This window comes from Typopeltis vanoorti, chromosome 20, assembly GCF_054136105.1.
Source record: "Typopeltis vanoorti isolate ZY-2024b chromosome 20, IOZ_Tvanoo_1.0, whole genome shotgun sequence".
Taxonomy (NCBI): domain Eukaryota; kingdom Metazoa; phylum Arthropoda; class Arachnida; order Uropygi; family Thelyphonidae; genus Typopeltis; species Typopeltis vanoorti.
In genome coordinates this window covers 49,736,461-49,757,175 of record NC_143568.1, presented here as the reverse complement: position 1 = coordinate 49,757,175, position 20,715 = coordinate 49,736,461, and the positions used below count along the sequence as shown (strand labels likewise).

General features: G+C 35.4%; 1 protein-coding gene across 1 annotated transcript in view; it reads left to right on the top strand.

The window, feature by feature from the left end:
* Positions 1–20,715, top strand: part of lgs (BCL9 domain-containing protein legless) — a 684,040-nt gene that overhangs the window by 334,387 nt on the left and 328,938 nt on the right. The gene's annotated exons all lie outside the window — the stretch shown is intronic.

The following is a 20,715-nucleotide window of genomic DNA, read 5'->3' as shown; positions in this document are numbered from 1 at the left end:
TTTTTTATTATTTTGGAAAGGATTGAGGTGATTGCAATTGGTCAGTAGTTGGATGGTAGGCTTTCCTTTCTCTTTTTTTGGAATGGGTTATATGTTATTTTCCATGAGATGTGATAGGTTTCAGCTGAGTATAGAAGATTGAAGAGATGATATAGAACAGGTGTTAGCTCTGGAGCACAACATTTGACTACACTAAGAGAGATGCTATCCTGATATTTTCTGCCAAAAGGCCATAGGAGGCATGTGGCTCAGTTGGTGGTATGGAAGGAGGTGATTTGCTTTCGTTGTCTATGCAGGAGTTAGAGGAGAAGAGTAATGATAGGAGGTTGGCGGCTTTTTCTTTGGTTGCTTTAACAGTGGTCACATCACCATGGTTGATAGGAGGGAATGCAGGTGAGAAGTTGCATTCGATGCCTTTTGTGAGTTACCAGAAGACACAGTTACCATTTGAACAAGAGGCTAGTTTCTGCTATTGGCCTTTATGAAGTTGGATTTGCATTTGCTGATAGTTGATTTACATTTATTGTGTGCTTCTACATAGTCTGAGTATGAAGCTTGGGGTCTTGATACAAACTGCCTGCAGTAAGCTGAATTATTGTCTTCAATTGCTTTCATACATACTCTGCTGAACAAGGGCTAGGAAAGGATGGGAATTTTGGATGGAATGAGAGATGAATGCTTTCATGCCACTGTGGATGATTTCTATGACTCAATCAGTGCAGATGTCTGGATCAGAAGCCGTTGTCATGCCATGGGAAAGAGTAGTAGTTCTGTAGATCATCCCACTTTGTAGTGTCAGAGGACATGAGGTTGGGTGTGGTTAGTGGAGGGGCATTCTGTGAGAAGCTGGATGCACAAGATTGTGGTCTGAGTTGTTGAGAGGAGATGTAACCTCTAGTTAAAAAAAAATCAAGGGTAGCAGGAAAGTGGAGGGGATTATCTGAAATTCAGGTTGCAGCTGCACGATTTGCATTAGATCATTGCTTATAGCAGAAACTTCTGCATACATCCAGCTGGATTGGTATTGTTGGAGAAGAGGATCCACTTGGAGTTATGGGCATTCAGGTCACCTAGGATGATGACTTTGCTGTTTGGGTAGCTGAATTGTAGATGGTAGAGTTCAATGCAGAGGAAGGTGAAGAGGTCTTTGTGATTTTCAGAGTTTGATGACTGGTATATGCAGCAGATGAATGGTACTAAGTGGGGGTAAGGAAACCTTCAGTCAGAGGAGACTGAAACAGGGGATTCTAAATTTGGCATTCTCTAGCAGGCAATTTCAGAACATATAAAAGCACTGGTACCACCTTTGTGGTGAAATGAATCGTGAAGAGCATAATTCAGGCATTGAAGGTGAACTTTGGTTGCTGTAGCTGCAATTCGGGTTCCTATTAAGAGCAGGTCGTCTAGTTTCGATGTGTATAAGTGGTGATTAACATTGTTTATGTTATAATATTTGCCATGGAGGTTTATAAAGTGTGGGTGGAAATGATTTTTTTTTTGCGGGGGAGGTATCCTGGTATGTTTGTATTATTGTTTTTGTTTGATTTCTTTGAATGAACTGATTGTAAACAAAATAAATCTCTCTCAATAGTGTTGCAATGATTGTTTTGTGTTTCATTTTTGTTTATTATTAGATGAAAGGAAAGAATGGGGGCATTTATTGGACCAGTTACAGATAGGATCAGTTTCATTGCCATGTGGGATGCCTCAGCAGGGTCTCCCACATACCACTACTCTGACTCTCTCACCAGGCACGACCAGGCAAAGTATATCCACCAGTTGACTGAGAAGGCTCCCGACTCATTACTGACTGATTCAAGCCTGTATATTATCTGGCAGCTGGCCTACATTATCACCATTTTTACTTCTGTACCATTGAAATGGAGGAAGGCTTGCTGCAGATATGACTTAAAAAAAAAAAAAACGACTAATATCAGCTAATAAATGACTAAATAATCCAGCATGTTCAGATCAGGTTTTTACTTAAAAGACTATGGCAACTCGTGAATGCAAAGAATGTATTCCCGCAAATTCTCTGGTCACCTTACTTTTGAAACTTTCATAGTTTCTACATTCAGCTTTGAAATAATGCTGGATCTAATATCCACTTTGGTTGTCTAATTTTACATCGCTGAACTGAAGCCTTTTGGCTCTTTATTTTAGTAATTTCTTTTACTTTTTATTCATTTTTCTTTAAGTATATATTTAGTTTCTTCATATATATTGATTGATTCCAATTTGATTTCTGCATGTTTTTTTTTTATTACTCCTTTGTGTTTATAATTAATTTCTGCTTTTAATTACTTTATATTTATCAATTGTTTATATGCTTTTCTCGTTATTATTGCTTCAATATTTTCATCTCACTTTCTTAAATAAGAATTTTACCTCTTCCATTTAATTTTTGTACTCTGTTGCGTACTTATTATTGTGGTTTTTAAATTATTCTATTCTGCAGCATCACTTTCTTTTATCTGTTCTGTTTTTTTTTTCTTTTATTCTTTGCATTTATTACTTTAGCTATATTAAACAACTCGAATCCCACCATGAAGAAAAGCTCGAGGCTAGTAATATTGGCAAGTATCTAATGGATTTCTTCTCAGGATGTCGACTAATCATTTTTGATGGCATTATTTTTTATGGTGTTTCATGCTAGTTAAGGATACAGAGCATCCAGAGAATTTGAAATTGGAAGTGATGATCATTTAGGAAGATAAAAAAAGAACATGTAAGAAAGATAAGAAGTAAAGTTGAGCAGCTTTCACGGTTAAACTGTAGACTCAACTACACAAAGATGAATCAATAAAAGCTGAAACAGTTCAAAAACAAGAGTGAATCTTTTGTGTCTCAGTGGCAAACTCTGATGAAAACATTAATTGATTCAGCAAGGGTGACATGTGGTGAGGTTATCTGCAAGGGTAAAAAAATAAGAAACCATAGTGGAAGGCTAAAGTTCTATGAGGGGTGCTTTCTATGTGTGCTGTTGGCTAGCCTTTGATGTTGAGCACTGATAGTCAGTTGAACCATAAGTGAGATAGGCTAACAGAAGCAGAGGATGATGGAAAATATCTTCAGGAAGGGTACTCAGAAAGAAAAGTCCTGGAAAAGAAAAAGGCATTCTGAAAGCTCCTACCAAAAAAGTCAGCAGATACCCTTAAAAATGGAAAATAATATGAGCGAGCTAAACTGTGTAAAAGTAGTTGAACAGAAGTCATGAGAAGACTTTGGCAAGAATGTAGAAGATAGATACCAGGAAGATGGCAAAATGCAAAAGAGAACTGAAAAAGGAATATGAGTTGATAAACGTGACAAGAAAATTGAAGACAAAGATATTCTAGATCTTTGGAGTAATTACTTTGAAAGAATGCTAAATGAAACAAGCATATTGATGCCAGCCTAGTTGAGCGAGTAGTTAACATACCTGCTCTGCAATCAACAGGTTGCACATTCGAATCTCACTGCGGGCATGGGTGTTTGTGATTGCTTTTAGGTGGGAAATGAATTTCATTGCCTGGTTCCTACTTACTGGGGACCCTGAAGTGGTTTGAAAAAAGTGCCATGTTTGGTCAGAGCAGGGTTTCTAGACTATCTAAAAATAAAAAAGATTACAAAAAAAATTAAAAAAAAACTTACCTCACCCCTGGTACCAATATACTGTAGGTTTACTAATAACCTTTCCTGGGTGAGAACTACATAAAAAAATTTCACATAATAGCACAAGGAAAGGGTTGAATAATATTTCTTCAAAGGCCATATATTTCGACCAGAAAATTACAGGCCATCATCTGTGGCAAACGGAAGTTGAATACAAAATAGAACATGAACAGTGGATTGATTTGAAACACTGAGAGTCGCATGATTCTATACATGTTGCAAATTAATCCATTGTTCATGTTCTACTTTGTATTCAACTACTGTTTGCTACAGATGATGGCCTGTAATGTTTAGGTCAAAATATATGGCCTTTGAAGAAATATTATTTACTCCTTTCCTTGTGTTATCATATGAATTGAAGAAACTATATGGCAGAAGTGTCTCTAAGAGAATAATGTAACATGCAGTATATTGGTAGAAAACATTCAAGAGAAATGTAAATACATATCACTATTTGAGGTAGAAAATTCTTCAAAAACCTGAAATGTGAAAAGGCAGCTGAAGTAGATGATATTAGATGGCGTTGATGTAGATGATTGGTAGTAGAGGTTCAGTATAGTAGTGGAGACGGAGAGTTATACAGTGGATGTCCTCCTGCGATGAGTCTTCGGACTCCTTGGAGGTGTCACGAATAATAATATATTAGGAAGGAACTTGACATTGTTAGCATTCAAGAATGTGTGAGCAGGACATTAATCTAAGATGGTATGGTCACAAAAGAAAATGGGAGAAATGGCTGGAAAAACTCCAAGAGGAAGATCAAAATCTAGATGGAATGAATTCAATCAGAAGTTCTTTAGAATGCTGAAATGTTGCATATCAATAATGGAGTTCTCACAAGTAATAGATTAATTTGGAGAAAAATCATTAATTAGGAGATTAGTAATAATGTAAACGTAAATCATGTAGTATTGTCATAGTAGCCTTTTCACCCCTTTACAGTACATTAATATTTAATGTGATATATAAGGAAATTGATGATTGGGGTTGTTGTTTCTCAAGTTAATTTATGTTGTGGCAATCTTTATGCATGAAAAAAAGTGTTAGTAATTTTTAAATCATAATACCTGAAAAAATCTATACGCTTGTATCCATTTCTGTTACACATGATTTCATTATTCATTCCTGTATTGTACTAAGCTGAATGTTACATACTGTGGCATTGAAATCTCCCATTGTTAAAAAATATTTTATTTTTCCCTTATATTTTTGTAAATCTGAATAAAAGGCATTTTTCTCTCCTCTTGCTTCCTCTGTGGAAAATAACCTTAATATTCAGGAAACCTTGATTTATTTATAATCTTAGTTCTAGAATTCTCTTGCTCTAGTGATATTTTTAATGTATTTTTCTTAATTGATTTATGAATAAGAATCATTAATCCTGCTTTTGACCTTTATTTTTTAACCTCCACTACAAATATAGATGTAATTATCTGTATTTGTAAAAATGTTTGGATGAAACAGATAATTACATCCAAACATTTTTTCTATTTATTTCCATTGTTATTGTTAATTTCAGACTTTTTTCTTTTAGAGTTTATGTAATTCTTGGTAGTTTTGCACTTCTCAGTATTTGTAATGAATATTCCAAGTAGTAACATTTCAGACATTTGTTATTCTTGTTTTTCATTCTTTTCCTTATCCTGTTCACATCCAATGACCTGTCAGTCATTTTTCAGTTGACAGTTCAATTTCTTCTATTCTGAAACTGAAGTAAGGGAAATTCTTCTGGGTTGGCTGCCTGCCATTTCCAGTCTAGTTGGGTCGTGGTGGTAGTAGTGCTGCTGCCACTCTAAAGCCTCTGAAATCTCCCTTCTTTCAACTGTACCTAACCAAGTTTCCCTCTATAGTGCCCAAGTTTCCCTCTATAGTGCCCAACTTCCACTCAGTTTACTCTCACTTTGGGGTTTGCCACATAGTGGTGAGAGTTGAAATTGCAAAGGAGAGACTTATTGACCCTGTTTGAGGGATCATACATTGAACATCCTTCTCAATCGAATTCTCCATAATGAAGGTAGCAAATGTATTTCTTGTCTTCTACAAGGTAAATAATCACCAGACACTTAACTCCAGGATGTGACAGAGGGTATAGTTTTTCTTTTGGTGAATGAATGGATTAAGAGTGCTAGTTAGAAGTGCAGTTTGAAAGTGGTAATGAAGGTTATAATACTTCAGTAATTTAGCTGTCTTTTCATTTGTACCCCAGATATGTGAGATAGTAGTGATTTGTTCTATGTTTGGGGAGAGCATAGTAGTATTTTATATATTTTGTTGGAGCTGTGGACATCAGCCATGAAAGTGTCTCGAAGGTAGTTGAGCTACAACACTATAACAAACATGTCACTGAGTTACTGTTTTGAGGATTCCATATTGTTGGACTGGATGCTGATTTGGTGTTTCTAGAGGTATTTTCGTGTGTGTGTGTGTGTTTTGACTTTCTGTAAATAGAAATAAAATATAAACTATTTGAAAAAGTGAATGACTAGTATGTCAAGAAAGGACAGTCAGTTATTTCAGTTATTTTTAAGTTGTCAGGCTTACATCATCAGTGGTACCAAAACTTATATAAAAATACTAGAAAAAAATGAATGACAGAGATGTTATCAGAACTTCACAACTAGTACATGCAAAGGCAACCGTGGCCCTACAGAAGTTAAAACCATTGTGGAGAGATAACAGAATAGCAGTCACAACCAAACTGAGACTAATTGACACTTTGGTGAATTCTGTCCTCTTGTATGGTTGTGAGGCCTGGACTTTATTTAGGGAAGATGAGAGGAGATTCCTGTCTTTTGAAATGAAAACTTACAGAAGATTTTTGAGAATTTCCTATACTGCTCACGAAACCAATGAAAATGTCTGAAAACTGATTGATTCAATAGACGAGAGAAAAAGGGAAAATATTCTGACAGTCATCAGAAGACAGATGAAATGATTCGGACATGTGGAAATGGCTAATAGCATTCCAAAGCAAGCACTAGAAAGAATTGTTCCGGGATCAAGGGTTAGGGGCCGACCTCGATTAAAATGGACAAATTCTTCCCTTTCTCAACTGACATCAAGAATAAGAGATCGAGATGACTAGAGGAAGCTAACAAAGAATATCACCTACCAGCCATGAGTGATCCAACGGTCCATTTAGGACTACGGGAGAGAAGAAGACATACAAAGTGACCAGAAAAAATTTTGTATTAATTGCAGTAATCAATGTCAGTTGTTGTTGTTATGTTTTTCATGAAAGCAGACCAAAATTTCTATAGAAAGTTGCTTTAGCAAAACCAAAGTTGCTAAACCTTGGTTTTTATTACATTGTGTGGGGTTATGGATAATTTCTGAGGCTTCTTAAATTTTTCTTGTCAAACAATCATGGTCAATATGTGGCATTTCCATTTCTTGCCAAACTACTTGGTGGTGTGTTTGTTGTATAGAAGGCTAATCCTGATTTATACTGCTTTTTTTTTTTCCCCCAACATCTTTTATGTATTTGAACATGCAAATCTCCCCAGATCTTCTGTCTGGCTTATGTAGAAAATGCTGTAAGTGCAGTGAATTTGGTAAACTCCTGGTTTTTTTCATGGGAGGATGCAAGAAACTCAAGGTATTATACATTGACATTAACTGAAGATCTGCTAAACCACAGAAATATTCATATTCAGGTCCATTTAGTCAGTTATTTCATTATTTTTTCTAATGTGATGTGTATTTTAGGGTATTGGCTATTTAGACAAATTAAAAAAAAATGTCTATAGAGCTACATAGCAAACATATCCATACACAGGTAACCCTTGTATACGCAGATGTTAGCTTCCATAGAAATGTAGCATTATATAAATCGTGTTATGCGAGACTCACATCACACAGAAAAAGTAGGGTTATGTTCCGAAATGTTTTTTTTTTTAATTATATAAACAACAATGACATACCCAAGAAAAAAATATTTTTATTTAAATTTGGTAATTCATGTAAGTTAAGAAAACATATAAACTATGAAATATGTTTTAGGCAAAATAAAATAAAGTGCATATTGTAACCGTCATCACTGTCTTCAAAACTAACATTTCGTAGATGTTGTTTATTTATGATTTGCCTGACTTCGTCATCACTTGAAATCTCTTGGTCATCATTTGTATAATTCCCATTGCATACTTTCGCTGGTTAGTTATCAAGATGTCAGTAACAAGACCTTGCTTACCACTATGCTGCAATTTTTTATTACGTTCACAATATGGAGCTAAACAAATATCCAACTGTCTTGTGAATTTTCCAGAGCGCTCCACTGAGGGATCATTATCCATAAAATAACTTCTTAACTTTCCTCCCAAGTCCAATCCTTCTGCTAATTTCTTTAAACTGAATTCTTTAACGGATTCATCACAATCAGAATCTTCGACAGAACTTTCCCTGCCATTTGGTTCGACATCATCTATTAATGTTCATCATCTATTAATTAATCAGTTCCTCCTTATTTAAATCTATTTCCTCATCAATCAATTCACTGATTTTGTTTTCAGTCATATCGCAAAAGCCCTCTAAGTGGGGCCATTGCTATAAAAACAAATTTTTTACATAAAAAAAAAGCATTATATATTGTAACTCACCAGAAAATAAAGTGCTCAGCTTTAGATTAACACACATGATTTTTAATGTGCTTTCCTGGCAGAAAACGAAGACAATTTTCAACAATTAACACTTTATACGGTAAATAATTGATGTAAATGCATGCTAAAGGTTATTACCCTAATAAAAATTCGCTACTTATAACTATATTCACGATACGGGTAGACGCAAATTTAACAAAGTTAAAATTTGATTTTTTTAAGTCGCGCGGTGAAAAATATATGAAAAGATAAAGGGTTACTACAATTTGTAGACTGCGTTATATTGAAACCAAGTTGTAATAAGTACACGCGTTATACAAGGTTACCTCTAGTTAAATTAACGATGCCGAAAAATTAGTCAAAAACTTTGTTGTAATGAACATGGAAATGAGGTCATGGCTGTAATGAGCAAAAACCCATAATGATTTTCATTTATGCATATTCCCATACAGTTGCTCACCTTCATAATGATTGTACTACATGGATAATATACCCTACAATTTTCAGTTGCTATGCAAACATTCTTAACTTCTGGAGTAGTTCTTGGAAAAGTGAAAAGAATAACTTATCTTTTATGACCACCTGCATCTGACCATGAGCCGGTTTATAATCTGATTTTGCCCTTATGAACTATCCCTATTCTCCATACCTCCCCATTGTCTAACTTCAGCACTCCTCCCTCACTTTACCCAAATGACACTGCCACTACTGTAAAATCAGTTTACAATGAATCCTTCCATCGGAAACATGTCTACTGAAACCCTCGGATCGTAAAAAAGTCAAAATTATTTCACTACTTAGAATGTCATGCAAAAAATGTTTATTGTTATTATTATTTTCCTGACTCTCATGGAGTAAAGAGACTCATTACAGGTCAACACTAGCGAACACAAAGTCTCTTAAACCACTATTTAAAATCTTCCGCAGTCTGCACATTCCCCACCCTCTCAGCCAATGCATTCCATGCTCATACCATGCTCCATTACCCTTTTACCCACAACTTTTGCAACTTTCAGGAATGGCCTCTTGTTCTTGTTCCTTTCCCTCATTCTACCATATGAAAAATCTCCTGAGTGTTAATACGATAATAACGCTTCAACAGCTTAATCTTAAAAAAAGAAGGTGAGTTAACTGATCTCATACGGAGGTAGCAGGGTTTTTTCTCCCGGAAACTCGGGTTTTTCATCCCACATACAGACAAATCGGCCCTTCAGAACACACGGAATTTACAGACAAAAAATACTAGTTGTGGTGGAGGTGGGCGGTAGATGGCATTGATGGAGATGATTTGTAGTAGAGGTTCGGTGTAGTTGTTGAGACAGTTGTAGCTGTCCTCCCGCAATGAGTCTTCGGACTCCTTGAAGGTATCAGGAATAATAATAATAATAATCTATCATATCTCCTTTTGCTTTCTATCCACCAAACTCTGCAGTCTGCATGCCCTTAGTCTGTCCTCATAATCAATGTTATACAGTCCTGATATCATTTTTGTTATTCATCTTTACACCTTCTCCAAGGTTACTTCATCCCCTTCAAATCCCACTGACTAGATTCGAGCACAGAAATCTAGACATGGTCTGATTAAAGCTTAATACGATGGGACCAGCATTTATCTCTTGTAGTCGGTGTTTTCCACAACATTGCTGCCATTCTCTGAGATGTCTTCATAACCTTTGCAATATGTCCCCAGAACTTTATCCACAATCACCCCAAGTTTCTTTGCTTCCTCCACTTCATCCAGTATAACTCTATAAAGTGATTATGAAGCATCTCTTCTCTGGATCCCAAATTTTAAAATCTTACATTTATGATAGTTGTATTAAACTGACATCTCCTTGCCTTTTCCCACCCTTCCAGCTTATTGAAATCCCTTTGAAGAGCCAAAATATCAGCCCTATTACTAATAACCTTCCCAAGCTTCAAATTATCTGCAAACAACGGAACATCTTGCTGTATTCCTGTGACAATATCATTGACATAAAGATTGAACAGCAACTGGTCCAGCACTGAACTCTGTGGAGCTCTACTTGTTACCTGCTTACTCCCTGGTACTGCTTCCCCTCTGATATCTGTCAGAGGGCCAATCCAATCTGATATCCAAATCCATATGATGCAATTTAAAAAGCAAATGCCTTGAGAAAAAAATGACAGTGACAGTGTATGCCTTACCTTCATACACTGCTCTTGTTACTCTATTGCAGGGATGGCCAATGTATGGTGTATGTGTGAAAAGTGATGCATTGGATGATTAGAAGTGGCACATTGTACCAATGCAAAAAGTATTAACCAAAAAGGATTTGTGGGAAAAAAAGCTAAAACTTAAATTGTAGTTATTTAAATTAAGTATTAAATTGATGCTGAGTAGTTATGTCACATGAACGTGTCACCCTAGCTACCTAACAGATATTAACGGGTCTTTGTATTTTTAAACCTTTTTTTGTACTATGCAAGCCTTGAGAAAGCTAGTCAGTTACTAGCGAAACTGGTAGGCAATTTGTAAAAACACAAATACGTTATAAATATATGGTCTATGTAACAATAAGTCTTTATTTTGTAAAGCTAAAACTTAATAATTATTTTTAGTGATTTTGTTTTGTTTTGTGCACATCTTTTTCACATTCACTTGCTTGATCCTGCAGTGCTAAGCGTTAGCAACAGCAGTGTATTGCAGATTTTTATTAGTTAGTTTACATTTGATACTTGTGCGCTACAGAGTTGTGCTTTGTTCATCCTTTGTGAACATTTTCAGTTTTGTACTTGAGTTGTATGGTGCATCTGAACTCGTACTTAAACAAATTATCGCATGGAACATAAAAGGTTGGCCTGCATAAATAATATTACCTTTATCTGCCCAATTCTGTATGAGATTTCTCCAAAATTTAACAACTACAAAAGAAATACAAACAAGTCTGTAGTTTGATACCTCCATTCTACCACCACCTTTATGCAGTGGTACTGTCAATTTCCCCATTACAAGACTTATAAAACAGCCAAGTTAGCAGCACAATCCCTTAAAACATGGTGAAATTCCATCTAATTTCCCTGCCTTACCAACATATAGTGTACTTAGTATTTGCAATTCATCCTCTTCCTTCATATCTAACACTTCACCACTCATTATCCTTCTAGGAATAAAGCTTGTAGTACCAGGATGGAACAGTATAGTTCACCCACCATTTGTAGGTCTCTCCTTGGCATTTTACCAAGAATTGTCGATTCATGCTGAAGGGGAAAAAGAAATGAAGGATGTACAAATTGGTCGGCAACATCCGAAATCACGTGCTTTCTTGTCTGTCGCTGTACTAGTACTAGCTTGATTTTTGTCGTCGCTTTTTTGCATTATTTTTTTATTATTAATTTGTATGATTGATCCAGTACAGTCAACAAGGTCTGTTGCTAAACGTTTCAGTAGCTCTTGCAAAAGAATATTGAATAATGTGCTGACATTATGTAAAATCAGAAGGCCCTCTCCTTGTACCCCTTTCTCAAGTCATAAAAAGTGCAATTGCGGGCGTATCGGGATCGACTGTTAAAAGAATTCGTAGGGAATCAAAAGGTGAAGGTAAGCCAAAATTTAAATCTCCTAAAAAAAAAAAGCGCAAGAGAAAGAAAACCATCGAAACCGTAGCTTTGAATGATTTTGATGTACGCGTTATAAGAACTGTTCACGAATTTTACGTGGTCGAGAAAAGAGTGCCAACTGTTCCGAAATTGATTCATATGCTTAAAGAAAAAATTAATTTTCCATGGAAAAGAGAAACTTTAAGGAAAATACTTCATGAAATCGGATTTTTAAAAAGTTCCAGAATAAAAACTTATCATGGAGCGAAGTGACATTGTTTTATCTAGAACACAGTATTTGAGAGCAATAATACGTTTCAGGGAAGAGAAAAGACCGATTGTGTATCTAGATGAAACTTGGATTGATAGTAATTTAACTTATGGAAAATGTTGGCAGTCTAAAGAAGAATGTGGAGTGCTGCAAACCGGAAATGCCTCGCGGTGCATAATAATTTTGTGTGCGGGTGGAGAAATAAGTTTTTTACTGAATTCAAACTTACTATACAAAGCCAATTCAACTACTGGAGATTACCATGGGCAAATAAATTCTACGATCTTCAAAAAAAAAGTGGCAGATGAAAAACTGATTCCAAACCTTCCTAAAAATGCTGTTGTTATAATTGATAATGCTTCATATTGCTCTATTCGATTAAACAAAGTTCCAAATTGGTCTAATAAGAAGGAAGTTCTTATGGATTGGCTCTCTGCAAAGAACATTTCTCATTCCCAAGATACGCAAAAAATTGAATTGCTTAATTTGGTCAAAAGAAACTCTCCCACAACTAAACTATTTAAATTCGACACTATGCTCAAAGAGCATGGATTTCTAGCTTTGAGGCTACCACCATATCATTGCAATATTAATGCTATTGAATATGTTTGGGCAGAAGTGAAAAGTTTCATTCGCCATCGCAACGTTACTGGGGATATTGACATGTCGAAACTTTTTAAGCTTTCTGAACAGGCGATTGAAAGTATTACAGTTCAAAACTGGGGAAAATATTGCTCTTATGTCACCTCATTGGAAAATATGTATTGGGACAGAGACGGAATTATCGAAGAATTATGCGAACCTTTGGTGATCAGTTTAAGTGAAAGTGATGGCGATTCGGATGACTCTGAAGATTAAAAGGATTTGATAATGGTATTTTTTTTCCAACTTTTTTTTGTATGGGTTTGTTAAAAGAGCCACAACAAGTCATAAATAATTAATCGGTTTAGGACATTAAAGTGTCTCAGTTCTCTCAACTGTAAGTTTAGAATATCTAAGTTCATTTGAAAAAATGTCTGTTTTTCTATATAATTATTTTTATTTTATAGAAAACTTTCTTAAAAATAAACTTTGTTAAATTTTTGTTTTATGCTATATCTTTTTTAATTTTGTTAATACTCTATGTACATTTTTCCAACTGTTATACAAGCAAAATAGTTACACTTTAAAAACAGCAATGTTCATAAAAGAAAAGCTAAATTTTCCGACCTGTAATAATAAACAAACTCATCCCAGAAGACAGATTGATTACCCTGTTATCGGAATGGATTCTCCTATTTCTGACATGCGCAGGTGTCGAGGGATCTCTAATCGGTGGGTGAACTATAACAAGTTGATCATTAAATAGGTCAACTATGTCATCTGCTTTGGTCACCCAATTCCCATCTCTATCCTGCAAGGTAATTCATTTACTATTATTTTTCCTCCCACTCGCCACATAACGAAAAAACTCCTTGGGATTCTCCTTTGGTTGCAGTGCCAGTCTCCTCTCATATTTAAATTTTTCTCTCCTTATAACACTACTTGCTTTTGTTGCCTCTGCCTTATATTCTTCATGCATGTCCTCCACGTCTCTCTTTATATGCCTTTTATAATCTCTTTATTCTTCTGTAATTCCCCTTTTATTCCTTTTGTCATCCATTTGACTCCAAATTGCTTTATCTTCTTCTTCATTACTCGAGGTATACAAATCTGTCATTGCTGTCAACAATTTTTTCTAACTATTCCCCATACACTGATGACCCCTCTTTCTTGTAAAATGTTTTCTTTGTACTCTTCAGTAGTATTGATATTATGAAAGCATAAAAATGTTTACATATAATTGGATAACAGCATAATGCAGGTTTTCTTCACTATATTATTTCAGGAAATTACAACGTACTAGGATATACATTAAAATAAATTTTAATATATTTCTATATTTCGGCAGCGTCACGCTGCCATTTTCAAGAACTTTGGTACAAGATACGTGCACGCAGGCACAGCAAAACAATAAATGAGTAAGAAGTATGAAGCTATTATTTCTCCTAAAGTCCTGATGGTGCCCTCTAGCGGGCGATGTTGGTATTCTTGGGCGGTTGGGCTGAAGGTCTTCTGATGTATGTTTCCCAAATTTGAGGAAGTCTCATGCAGCCAAATTTGTTGAGGTTTGGCTCGTTTCTTAAGGCTGAAGTTGATTCTATGAAAAGCCTTTCATATCTGTATTTGCTACGGTGTATTATCCTGGCTTTTTTCCACCGTATTCTATGGCAGGTATCCAGATCGTGGTCAGCAAGACCAAAGTGGCTGTATTGGTGAAACCGGATGTAGTCCTTGTGTTCTGAAATTCTGATATTTGCTGTCCTGCCTGTTTGGCCGAAGTAGGACAGCTTACAGCTGCAAGGGACCTGGTACACACCAGGTAGGTCTGGGGGGGGGGGGGGGGGGGGTTGGTCTTTTGTTGAACGGATAAGGGATGCCAATTTTTTATAAGGTTTGTAACAAGAAGTTAAGTTATGTTTTTTTAAGATTTTTGTGATTTTTTTCTGAGGTGCCTCGGATATAGGGTAAGGTGATGGATTTAGAGTAATCCTTGTTGTGAGGGGGAGGAGGGGGGTTGTGGTTTACTGGTTTTAATATTTTTTGGATTTTTTTGGGGGGGGGGGTAGCCATTGGCTGAAAACGTGTTGAGGATGTGGTTTAGTTCTGTGGTTAGGGCATTGTCATTCGAGCAGATAAGTTTAGCCCTGTTGTGTAGTGTCTTAATGACTCCATATTGTTGTGTGTGTGTGTGGGGTGGGGTGGGGGGGGATTGTTGGTGAATGTAAAATTGGCATCCCTTATCCGCTCAACAAAAGACCCCCCCCCCCCCCCCCCCCCCGACCTACCTGGTGTGTACCGGGTCCCTTGCAGCTGTAAGCTGTCCTACTTCGGCCAAACAGGCAGGACAGCAAATATCAGAATTTCAGAACACAAGGACTACATCTGGTTTCACCAATACAGCCACTCTGGTCTTGCTGACCACGCTCTGGATACCTGCCATAGAATACGGTGGAAAAAAGCCAGGATAATACACCGTAGCAAATACAGATATGAAAGGCTTTTCATAGAATCAACTTCAGCCTTAAGAAACGAGCCAAACCTCAACAAATTTGGCTGCATGAGACTTCCTCAAATTTGGGAAACCTACATCAGAAGACCTTCAGCCCAACCGCCCAAGAATACAAACATTGCCCACTAGAGGGCACCATCAGGACTTTAGGAGAAATAATAGCTTCATACTTCTTACTCATTTATTGTTTTGCTGTGCCTGCGTGCACATATCTTGTACCAAAGTTCTTGCCAAAATATAGAAATATATTAAAATTTATTTTAATGTATATCCTAGTACGTTGTAATTTCCTGAAATAATATAGTGAAAAATGCATAACCAACGTCTAAGCCTTTCCACGAGAAGCATAATGCAGGAGGGGGGGATTAGAAAGTGTGAGCTTATATAAATGTTGATGAAGCATTGCTTCAATGGTTCACTACACAAAGAAGTGCTGGACAGTCCGATCTTTAAGTGGCTCAAAAGGAAAAAATTGCTGAACATATTTTATCTTAAGAGATTCTATAGGTGTCAAAGTTCAGTATGTATGTATGTATGTATGTTATTGTAATATTAACTACTTTTTTTTTAATGTAATTCTCCTGAGGGAAAGTATTACAAAGTATGTAAACTAGAAGTCATTTAATAAATTAGTAATTTCTTCTCCATGTAGTAACTATATCAGATACGAGATTGACATGTATCTAAGCAAGGCCCAGAAGCCTCAAAAGTACTAAACTTTCAGTGCACCCAAGAAATTGGATATGATAGGAGAAAATTTTGACTTCATAACTAGGCTACTTGTATATAAAGGGTAATGATTTCACATTAATTGCTTTCTGCAATACACACACACACACACACACACACACACACACACACACACACACACACACACACACACACCATTTTAGGTGTGTGTTTGTGTGCTCGCATGCATGCGTGCATGCACTTTCCACTGTGTGATTCTTGTGAATAATGTGAATGTGCGTATAATGCTGTGCATTATGGGAAGGGCCATTACATAGACTGTTTTGACCTTTATTGAGATCTCATTAGTGGGAGCCAGACCCATAAGAGACCTATCTCTTCTCTAATAATTCCTAATTTTTTAAAGTGGTTACAGTCCATTTATCATTCATTCATCTGATGAATACATAGGAACAGAAGCAAATGCACTCTAAATTTTCTCTAATTTACTAAAATTTACATTTGTTTATGTTATGAGGAAAGGTAGGATGTGAGATCAATTTGGTTAAATTGGGAATGTTATTCATGTATACTTTTTAAATATTTTTATTTATTATTTTATGCCACTTCCAAACTTGAAAAGCGGCAGAATCTGTAATAGATGAGCACCATGGATAAGCTTACGGTTATTTTTCTAATATATTTTAAATAATTCAAAATTCCCATTCTAGAAACAGAAATTTTTGAAGCCACTTGAGGTCTCCAGTACAATAGGACCGTAGTCTCGTGAAATTCATCTCCCTTTGAATAACATTCACACACATCCATATAGGTGGTTTTGTTGGGAACATAGAATAGTAATAGAATCCATGGCTTTTCCTCTGTAGATCTTTTTATTATGAACATGGAAGTAAAAGATTGGATATTTTTATCCTGTATTTTTCTCCTTAAAGTAACTGAAGCATTTTGAATAATAAAGATAACAAATAATTCGATTGAGAATATGATAGATTATTCTACAAATTTGCATTTTTTTTTTTGCCGAACACTCTGAATCTAAACAAGTATGAATTTAAAGAAACCTCCAAACATTCAAGAGACTATATACCAAATATATACTAAATTCATCATATTTGTCAGGACATCACTGTGGTCATAACTGATATTTCTATTATCTAAAGCACTTCTAACTACATCAATCAACTTAGATTTTGGTCTTTCTATGGGTCTTTTTACTGTCATCTTAGCAACAAATCCTTTCTCATTCTGTTTTAAGTGACCATATTTATCTAAGATTAGCTCTGTTCACATAATGCTAGCAGTGTTCATGATCCTTCCTGCTATCTACGTGATTCTGCCCTTTATGCATTATGTTTACTTCTGATTTTAGCAGAACTCTCATATCTGTAGTTGGCAGTCTTTGTTCAACTTTTCTTTCTAATCCAGCTGTTAGAACCAATTGGAGATTAACATATCCAATTTTGATATCAGACCACATGACGCTTTCCTTCAAAATATGATCCATATATTGGGTTACATAAATTAAGAAACAAAGAGAAAAATCTGAATAACTTGATGGGGGATGAAATGTTAGGTGTTATGTAATAAGTGACACTGAGTCTGGTTATCCTGTACAAAGTAGTGGCACTGTCAGAAGTGTATGCAAATAAGCCACTGTGTTCAAGCACACATTTTAGTGTGCTTCATTCTTTTAACCTTCTTATCTTATTTATTCCCTTTTCTATCATATCATAAAGCTGTCATTATGGGCTAACAATTTTTTGTTTCTATTTTTATTGGTTATTTTATAATTTTTTATTTATTTTTTACCTGGTTTGGAAACCCTGCTCTAGAGCCAAACACATAACTTTTTAAAGCTGCTTCGGACCTCCATAATTGGGGCAGTTGTCTCATACTGGTGATAAAATTCATCACCAGTGTGAGATTACACAGGCAGTTACAGACCTAATATACTAACTACTTGGCCAACCAGACTGGCAATTTATTTATTTATTTTACTTTTATTGTTTATAAATTGCATTTTAAATGTAAATATATGTAATTATTGATTATAGGTTTTTCTAATATATATCACTTACCATAATTTCAGCACACTGTTATTGCTTTTTATGTGTAGACCTCCAAAGCTTGTTCTTCCATGTTGACATTACCAGTATTTATCCATACAGGTCTGTTCAAGTTGACAGATTAGGACTCCACTTCATTCGGGGATGTATGCCATCTGCAGACAATGGGTGCAACACAACTCAAGTGTGGCATAGTTAGAATATCTGTGCTACTTCTGTATGTGCAGAAAAACACCACTTCTGATAAAACACTGGTATTTTTTGATACAACACTGATATTTTCTTCAGAATTCACAGAGGTTCTCAAGCACATTAAGATGGCATGTATTGTTTGTTGTCAGTATGAGTTATGTGTTATCCTGTGATGACCGGCATTCAAGAGGGGGGGGGGGGGGCTTGTTATTCATCTTTTAAGGGCAGTATTCTCTGTGGACAATGATTTAGACTTAATTGAATTATTCATGCTTTCATCAACTTCATGTTATCATTCATAACACTCTGCTTTCACTTCGTTTCATGCTGCATCTACATTCTTCATGCAATGCAAACTGTTATAGGAATATAACAGTCTCAAAAATCCCCAAGGCTTTTCTCATCCCCACTGGCAATAACAGAAGCTTGAACAGAAGTATTTCTTGAATAATATGCCTTTAAGGCACCAATAATACTCCTGCAACCCTAGTTTGTGGGTTGCCGGAGTAGGGTGATAATTGGTGTGTGTGTGTGTGTGTGTGTGTGTGTGTTAACAGGATGGCCTGTCTTAAGTATGAGTGGGCCTAAGTCAGGACCAACTGTATTTATATGATAATTATATTTTAATTATAATCATAATGCTGTCTCTTTTTGCTTCATGGAGGAGTATATTTTAGCATATAATAGAATAATACAGGTGTCTTACTTTATTGGTGTTGAAGTCACAATTTTTAGCAGCAACTTAAATAAATCTTAGGGTAGCTGATTGGTGACAGAAATCAAGATAGTTTTTTTTTTTTTTTTTTTTTTTTTTTTTTTTTTTTTTTTTTTGGTGTTAGAGTGACAAAAAGAAGTAATGGCTGAAACTTTATTTAATTGCTGATTGCCTTGGTTAGCATTTAAAAAAAAAAAAAAAAAGCATGGGAAATGTTTTTGTTTTTACCACCCTAAGATTTTGTAATTGTTTTTACACAATCTCAGTGTTTTTCTTCAATTTTATTGTATTTACTCAATTAAAAAAAAAAAAAGTGAGTTATTATGCATCCAGGGATTCAAAGGAGGTGCCTTATAATAACGATAAAAATATAGTTCTTGATAAATGAACTCTTTAAGTCTAGACATGTTAACAAATTCTGGACTGATGAATAGGAGCTTGAGTGTAGTAAAAAACTGCTCTGTTCCTGCTAACCTATATGTAGACCATAATTTCATAGTCTATAAAAAATAGAATCTTAATAGTCAATATAGTTAATAAGAGAAATATGATCTGGGATTAATACTGTGGTGCCAAGGTGGCCTGGATGGTCATACATACGCTCTCCAGCTATGTTAACTGATAGATTCTAGGCAAATGATCTCAGCAAATCCTGCTAAATAATATGATTTTGTTTTTCTTCCCTCAATGAGAGCTCAACCTAGGTTAATGATTAGTGAATCCAGTTATTGTCTCTAAGTTTTTTTTTTGTAAATGAACAGTAATTTTTTTTTTAGTATACTTTGAAGTAAATACACTAGAAACAAATTATTATATAGGTTCTGTTTCTGTCAAAAAAATAAAATAAAATATTAATAAAAAAAAACAGGTACCTGGAGAGTTGTGTGTGTAATTTGTTGAGCATTTATGCAAATATGGGATAAAGTAGAAATTAGAATTTATTCATGAATAAATATTTATGAATAAATAATGTTTATGCCAGAAAGATAATACTTTTAGGAAGAACAGCCTGAATTCCCTTCTTTCTCTTAAAATTTCTGCATCATTGTTTTAACCGATTGTCAAGTAAATAAAAACCAACTATTTGCCATATATCTAATTATGCATTTAAAAATATTTTAGATACAATGCAGCTGAATAGGAATGTAAGTCCCAAATGAAAGATAACAAACTTTCACTTATTTAACACTTTAGCATTCTCATTATCTGGTAGGTTTTTAGGACTGCTTAGTGTTTCTTCAGGAAGAGAGAATTTCACCTCAATCTCTTTCTATCTATCTATCTATCTATATATATATATATATATATACAGGGTGTTCGGGATAAATTTGACATATTTATAATTAATTATATTTTTCCGTAAGTTACATGTATTAACACACACTTCTCTTCATTTAAAAGTTTGGACCCTTCTTCATTCATATACAAGATGTCAGAAAGGATGGATAGCTGGAACCCACCTGAATCATGGAAGAGAATAACTTGTATCATGATGATTCGTGCCCGCCATCAAAATAAGGATATTACGACTGCTGCCCAATGCTCCCTGAATACAGTAAAAACAATCAGGCATGAACTAGAGACTTGCAATGGTGACTACGAGGATGTAGCAAGAAGAAAGATCCCTAGCAGACGATCTGATTGCGTTCGTACAGCAGAATTCCTCGCAAATCTGCAGGAACAGGTGTTGAAGAACCCTGGCATTGGAATTCGGGCTTTGTTCGTGGAGTTGCTAACTGTAGTCAAGCCCTGGATAACAAGGGTAGCCAATGGTAGGCCGTATGTATGGCAGCAGGATTCGGCCCCTTGCCACACCTCTGGGAAAAGTCAAAAATGGTTGTCTGAAAATTTTTACGACTTCACCAGTCCAAATGTTT